Here is a 6,631-nt window from a genome sequence, read left to right as displayed (position 1 = left end):
CAAGCAATAAGTAAATTTCCCGAGACTCACTTTTTTATTGGCTAAACTGCGGCCTCTGTAATTTATGTGCTCATAATAGCTCATGTACGCCTGCAACCCACGTGTTAACAAGAAGAGGCTCGGTGCATAATTTGTAGCGAAACGTTCTGGTGTAAGGAGGGATCGGCGTCATGTCTTATCCATGATCTTTCAGGCCAAAATACACAGAACGGTGCAATGGCGGCGGAAAGAGCATCTTTATCGAATCCCTGTGCAGACTGTTTTAAATTCCTACAGTGTTCGTTACCTTGCGGCTACTCAACCTGATCGCGAACCATGCGAAATGTTTCACCTCATTGGACTTCACAGCCTTCGGAAAACTTTGCATGCTGGATCGCAACGCTGAACCTCTTATTGCAACCAGAAGCCATTTCAGTCGAATGGTGGTCATCCTCGGGGATAATTATGATGAAAGGGACTTTCAACCGGATTAGTTCCCGCTCTTGATGTAGTGTCTGTCGTTTACAGCTTTTTAGATGTGTTTTATGTCAAGCGAGTACACTGCAGTCAATAGCTGCGTGCTTTGTAAATAATTTTTTTTCATATCCCCTTTCTGTACATACATAACCTCGTGTAGTAAATCCTATGTTGGAACAAAAAACGACCATCATGGCGCAATGAATTCGTGTCTCGCACGCCGCAGGTCCAGGTTCGATTCCGGCCCAGACCCAACTTTTCTTATTTTTCTTCATTGACAGTTCGTGACTTTCTGAATTATGTATTGGATTGTGGAATACAGTTTGGCTTGTTGAATTACGAATTTCAATGTGGATTGTATGGATTGGCTACTTCGATGGCTATCAGTTTGATTTTTTGTTGACTATTGACTGGTGAAGGCCTGACACTTCCTGTCCATGCCATACATGAGCCATTGGAGGCGGAAGCAAAACAAGCTGTACCACCGGTTTCGGTCTTCTCGAGCTCACCATTATCTCGCGGCTTTTAAAAACGTACAGAAATCAGGTAACATCAATCCTGCGCCAAATCAAGAACTACATGAATTAAATATTTAATAGCAATACAATAAAAAGTAACGACCCCTGTGGAAGGAAATTAATGCTTTAAAGCCTCCAAGAGACGCCAAAACTATACTGTGGCCACTGGGTAATTCAAAATTATCTAAAAAGAAACTGGTTAACTGTATTAAGGAATACTTTGTATCTATGGGGAGCCGCACTCATGACCATCGTTGCTTCAAATTCTTCGATTTTCATACCTTCAAAGTGTTTTGTGTCGTCGAGAGAAGTACGAATTTTAAAGTTACTTTCGAACCCTTCAAAACAGCAAGACTCGTATTGTAGATCATTTGCAGTTACAACCTCTCAAAAAAATTGGCAGTGACTTAGCTCTGGTCAAGCCTGAATATGCAAGCGAAAAGCTGCAGTTATGCTTTGTTTGACGTCATGGCTGTCGCAGTTCGCGCACAATGCACTGGGAGCACCACGGTAGCGGTGTAGATTTTTAGCCAACCCCCTCGCTACCACTTCTGGGTCTTCTTTTCTTCCATGGCGAATGTCTGCGCCTCTTCTACGGCCGCCGCCGCCGCTCACGCGTGCGTTTTCGCAACGCCTTGAGAAAGAACCTTCTCTTGGGACGGAGACCACCGTCCCAACCGTCCCAAGCGCTTAACCGATGGCGAAGAGGAGAAGCAACGACGGAGCGCGCGCCGCGGCGCGCGGCCCCTTATGTCCGCCGCCGCCGCTCTGGCGTTATCGCAACGCCTTGCGATAACGCGATAAGAACCGCTAGCAGCGGCGAAGGGTAAACCGGTGGCCAGGAGGAGAACGAAGGCGGTGGCGAGGAGGAGGAAGGACGCGCCGCGGCGGCGCCAAGAGGTGGCTCACGCGAAGCGCTTTGTTGACGAGCCTAGTGAAGCTTTTCGCTTCAATATCTAATTCATCTCATCAGCCCAGTACTGTATTGGGTATTCAATATTCGCCTACAAAAAGGAGTATTTTCCAAGCGCATGCGAGTCGCGAGTCTCCATTATCCACAAAATAGGCGACAGAAATGACTTTACAAATCATTGACCCATATCTATTCTTCCAGTCTTTGAAAATGCAGAGAAAATGTAAAATTTAAACGAATCTGTTTCCTCGAACCAACCCTAACAACGTCACGCCAGCAGGATTTCAGGAAAGGTAAACACACCTTTACAGAACGAATTTTAAAATCGTTTGAAGACTGCTTATTCCCGTTGTAATTTTGTTTGAAGTTTAACTTAAATTTGTTTATTTCTAATATAATTTATTTACCTTCGATTTAATTTAAATGTAATTCAACGATGCTTTTATTTTTAACTTATTTTATGCAATAAAGCTTTGTTTTAATTTCGTTCCAAGTTAATGTTTAGTTGTAATTAAATTAAATCAGGTTTAATGTTTATTAAATTTGAAGGAAGTTGTTCTTAGCTGTGATCAGTTGTAATTATATTCACTTCAAATTTACAAAAAATTACTTGTGAACTACTTGTAACTACTAATTACTTCTTACTTAGAAGCAACTTCCTGGCAATCACTTGTAATTAAGTTGTAATTTAGTTTTAAGTATTTGTAATTCCTTCTAATCATTGAGTAACTAGTTTTTGTATTAATTTACTGTTTTGGGAGTTATATTAGGTCTAGCGTATTATAATTTAGTTTAAATTTACTTTTGATATATCTTTATTTACTTCCAATTTACTTTTTTGTTTTATTTCATTTCCAGTTTATTCATAATCTCCTTTTCATTAACTTCCATGTAGGTTATCTACTTCTGATATAGTTTTAATTCAGCTGCACTCTATTTTGAGTTTACCATTAATTTAAGTCTAGTTCATGTTTTATTTAGTTGCAATTACGTTTTATTAACTTTTCATCCAGTTTTATTTAGCCTTAGTTTATTTTCAATTTATTTTAAATTTACTTTAGATTTGCATTAAACTAACTTTAAAATTTACTTTCAATTTATTTTCATTTCAATTTGCTTGCTTAAAATTTACCCTTAATTTATTTATAGATTAGTTTTATTTCCTTGTCATTTAGTTCTAATTGCAATTAAGTTGTCATTCAGTTTCACTTAGCGATTATTTATTCTTAGTTTTTTCATTTAGCTTTGATTCATGTGGTTTATTTTTATTCAGTTTTATTTATTATTAGTTACATTTTATTTACTTGCAATTACTTCTAATATAGAAGTGATTGCTTCTAAATTACTTATAATTTAGTTCTAATATCTTTCAGTTATCTGCAATTACTTGTAATACTTCTAAATTATAAACAATTACTTGTAATTTACATGCAATCTAGCTGGGATTTATTTTTAGTTTTCTTGTGATTTAGTTGTGCCTTTATTACAATTCAATTGTAACTTAGTTTTAACTTAGTTTGAATTCAGTGGTAGTTTAGATTTAGTTAACTTTCACTTCACTTTCGGTTTAGTTTGTTCTAGTTTGATTTTGGTTTACTTTCTAGTTCAGTTTTTGAAGGTTTAACGTCCCAAAACGGCTCGGGCTATGAGGGATACTATTGAAGGGCTCCGTCAGTTTCGACCACCTGGGGTTCTTTAACTGCACTGATATCGCACAGTAGACGTTCCTTTGGAATTTCGACTCTATCGAAATTCGATCGCCGCGTCCGGGATCTAACCCGGGGTCCGCAGCCGAGCACCATAACTGAGACATAGGGGCGGCACAGTGTGTGTGTGTGTGTGTGTGTGTGTGTGTGTGTGTGTGTGTGTGTGTGTGTGTGTGTGTGTGTGTGTGTGTGTGTGTGTGTGTGTGTGTGTGTGTGTGTGTGTGTGTGTGTGTGTGTGTGTGTGTGTGTGTGTGTGTGTGTGTGTGTGTGTGTGTGTGTGTGTGTGTGTGTGTGTGTGTGTGTGTGTGTGTGTGTGTGTGTGTGTGTGTGTGTGTGTGTGTGTGTGTGTGTGTGTGTGTGTGTGTGTGTGTGTGTGTGTGTGTGTGTGTGTGTGTGTGTGTGTGTGTGTGTGTGTGTGTGTGTGTGTGTGTGTGTGTGTGTGTGTGTGTGTGTGTGTGTGTGTGTGTGTGTGTGTGTGTGTGTGTGTGTGTGTGTGTGTGTGTGTGTGTGTGTGTGTGTGTGTGTGTGTGTGTGTGTGTGTGTGTGTGTGTGTGTGTGTGTGTGTGTGTGTGTGTGTGTGTGTGTGTGTGTGTGTGTGTGTGTGTGTGTGTGTGTGTGTGTGTGTGTGTGTGTGTGTGTGTGTGTGTGTGTGTGTGTGTGTGTGTGTGTGTGTGTGTGTGTGTGTGTGTGTGTGTGTGTGTGTGTGTGTGTGTGTGTGTGTGTGTGTGTGTGTGTGTGTGTGTGTGTGTGTGTGTGTGTGTGTGTGTGTGTGTGTGTGTGTGTGTGTGTGTGTGTGTGTGTGTGTGTGTGTGTGTGTGTGTGTGTGTGTGTGTGTGTGTGTGTGTGTGTGTGTGTGTGTGTGTGTGTGTGTGTGTGTGTGTGTGTGTGTGTGTGTGTGTGTGTGTGTGTGTGTGTGTGTGTGTGTGTGTGTGTGTGTGTGTGTGTGTGTGTGTGTGTGTTGTCACGCGCATCGACGTGGCTGGCGCATTTCTCCTCTGAAATTTCATTTTTGGTGTCTTTTCCTAAGAAACGAAAGAAGCGACGGGACACCACGCGACAGTGACGCGTCGTCTCTTTTTCCCTCATCTGTGTGCTCTTGTCTAATCGTAATCTCCAGCCATCAACTAGCCCAACTACACACTGCAGTAATTGCCTCTGGACCACAGAACTTACGGGGGAGATTATGCGTTTCATATATATAGGGTACATGAATGTTCTTGTTCAGGTAAGCTGGCAGTACGCAGAGTAAAAAGGAGCATGCAAAACAGAACAAGATAACAGTGTGACTGCATTGTTTTTAGAAATGAGGCACAAAAAAATATGACGTGTCCGCCGTTTTGATCTTTTCACCGTTTAAACATGCGTCAAAGAAGCCTAACGTGCATCCAACCTCCAGAATTTACTTTACCAAAGGCCGCATACATTGTAACTGATTTTATTTTTGGCTGAAATGAAAGTAGAGAACCTACATTCCCTAAATCTTCAAATACTGGAAAGCTTAGTCTTGTAGCACTCTGCTGCACAGAAGCTGGTTCAAGGAGGCATCTCAATCATTGCTTGTCATTTCCCTTGTCTTCGCGACTCGAAGGTATGGCAAGAAGACAATGAAATAAAGGAACAAAACCGCACCCTGGTTATCCTACCTTCAGTACCACTAGCATGTACCATTGGGCGAGCAGGTTAAACTTTTTACGAAAACTGGTCAAACAATAAATGAAGAGGGCACTTCAGACTGCTTACGTGCTGTGAAGGAAAAAGTGTTAGTCATCGTGAGCGTTCGACCTCGATTAGGTTGCGCTATGAGAAATGAGAGTAAGATGCGCCTCCGAACGTTGATTCCGCAAACGCTGAATCCACAGAGCCAACACCCGAACACTTTGTTCGAATGCCTGTCTCGGGCAACCGTCAAACCTGAATAAGAAAATGCTATATGGAACAAGACATCGAAAGACACGACCCGCAACGGTGTACGATTAATGGCCGCGTCACAATTTTGGAATGAAAATTGGGTTTTGAGGAAAGGATATGGCGCAGCAACTGTCTCGCGTCTCGTTGGACTCCTCAACCGCGCCTTATGGGAAGAGGCAGAGTCTGCGACGACATACAATTGAACCCTTCTTGTAAACCTCCGCAAACGGCTCGAAGCCAAAGAAGGAAGGGACAAAACACAACGCTGATTTGTTTGCGTTGTTTGGCTTCGAGCCGCTGCGCGGGTTTACAAGAACCATGTTTGGCCAACTCGCCCACCAATTCATGTTATATAATTGAAGGCGCATATGCAGTCTGTTAGAATGCCTGTCGCAAGCTGGCCTGAATTTTACAAGCACATGGAAGCTATACTCGACGGGAAATCGTTAGTCACCAGCATAACGTTGCACGAGAAGCGGTTACTCAGAGTTTTGCTACGAATGTAGTCGGGAGAACTGGCGCCACATTGAGGCCAGCCAGTGGGCAGTTCACATGAGGACGAAACGACATATGTATTGATTGTCTGAAATGGAGGTGGTTGACGCCCGCTTGATGATGTCACTATTTTTCTTCCCATCGCTGGAATTTTCTGTGCCACTTGTCAGTAGACACGCACTAAGACTAACTCGCGCCATTAGCTTTTCTTGTAATGGAGCTAGAAAGTGTTTCGCTATAAATTGATAGCAGACGGAGCAGAGACGCTCAGGCAACCCGTCAGCGCACTAAAGAGTTATTTTATGTTTACGCAGAGTAACTTACTGCGGCTAAATGACGAACCTTCAGAAAATCTAACGTCACCGCAACACGGAACCAAACATAAAGCAACTTCCCTTTTATTTCTTTTCTTCCTTGTTTGCTTAGCCACCGAGCAAAAAGAATTCCATATCTCCTACCGATGAAACACTGAGGGAATATGCAAGGCATCTAGCACATGTCTCATTTTAATGAGAGAACATTAGATGGCTCATCGACACGAAAACCCGGCCTCCCTCAAAAAGTGGGGACGTTACAAAACTCGCGATTAGACCAAATGGCAAGACGTCATCAGAGGCGGGAAAATACGAAATGTT

The sequence above is a fragment of the Amblyomma mixtum genome, chromosome 3 (genome assembly GCF_055824585.1).
Source record: "Amblyomma mixtum isolate Tamu chromosome 3, ASM5582458v1, whole genome shotgun sequence".
Taxonomy (NCBI): Eukaryota; Metazoa; Arthropoda; class Arachnida; order Ixodida; family Ixodidae; genus Amblyomma; species Amblyomma mixtum.
The sequence above is the reverse complement of the archived record's forward strand: the minus strand, read 5'-3'. Positions refer to the sequence as shown.